Source organism: Loa loa (assembly GCF_000183805.2).
Source record: "Loa loa unplaced genomic scaffold supercont3.136, whole genome shotgun sequence".
In the NCBI taxonomy this organism is placed as follows: Eukaryota; Metazoa; Nematoda; class Chromadorea; order Rhabditida; family Onchocercidae; genus Loa; species Loa loa.
In genome coordinates this window covers 163266-164726 of record NW_018108316.1, presented here as the reverse complement: position 1 = coordinate 164726, position 1461 = coordinate 163266, and positions in this window count along the sequence as shown.

The window sequence follows — 1461 nt, the reverse complement described above, 5'->3', positions numbered from 1 at the left end:
TGGCTAAAAGGAGAGGAAAACGAATGGCCACAATGTGAATTCAAGCAGAAAAGCAGCATAATGACGAAGAAAATCAGTGGATTAATGCTAATTTGATTACACAAATGGCCAAGAAACAATCATTTTCGTTCATAGATGCAAGCCGATTCAGTAAATGGTCTAAACTAATAAGGGTATTCATTGACTTGATCATTTCAAAAATAACTCTTCTCTGTCGAAGACCACACTCAAGGCCTGCTTCGTCTCGTACAACTCGATCTTTGACTAACGATTTAAATAAACTTTAATTATCAATTCTCCTAATTTCATTACTAAATAACATTATATTATAATTGCTATTTCTTCTTTGCTATTGAATAAACTTTTTTTTTCCTGCTATTCAACACATTCAAACGAAAATTTTCACGACAAAAGGTAAATTCCCCAACCTTTTTTTTTACCTGCGCTAAATATAGGTAATGTTACCCAAATAATATCTCTGCGTGATAAGGGCATACTGTCCCCAAGTAGTGTTCAAACAAAAAAAAGAAATGTAAATTGACAATTGCACTCAAAGATAATGGATAAATATCCATTTATTATTGTATATACTCATAAATTATTTACACATTTTAATTGGATTTACATTCATTTGAAATTCATTTCGTTTCATTTCCATTTATACCTTAAATATCACTGAAAGGGAGAGAGAGAGAGAAAGAAAGAAAAGGTACCATACTTATGAAGAATAAAATGGACAAATATTATTGTCACAATATCATGAATAAAGCATGTATTGTTGATTGAAATTGTTTACATAATTCTGTTTGATTAATCATTAGATGGGAAAAATCGAAACGAAGTGGCAAAGGAAATTATTTTGTTAAGGGTTTTTTTTTCTAGAGAAATTACAAACGACACTTTCTCCTCTTTCTCTTTTCCTTTTTTCTCTCTTTTTTTTCTTTTCTTTTTTTTTGTGTGAGGACCTAAATAATACTTTTTGTTATAATTTCAAATTCAATTCAAAACTTTATGATCATATCATTAAGGTTAGCTTTTGAATATATGCTTAGTTTAGTTTGGAAATTTTGAAATTCTCATTTTCAATCATTAATTATCATTCAAAACAAATTAGAATTTTTTAATGAATCCTTTTTAAGATATGATGAAATAAATATTTCTTTTACTTTTCAATCTTTTCAACAACTTTTTTCAATCTTCATAATACACTGAGGAAATCGGTAGTACATTTTTCCCGCTTGCAATCATTTTCATTTTCATTCATACTATTTTTTGTATATTGCATGAAAATCTCATTCTTATTGACTATTTCATAATCAATAGAAAGTTTTTAGATATGCAAAAATTTTTATATTAAAAATTAAATTTTGAATTGGAGTAATTTTTACTATTTTATCCAATAAGTGTTAACTTTTTTTTTCGTCTATTAGTAGGATAGCGTAATCGATGTTAAAATGAGAT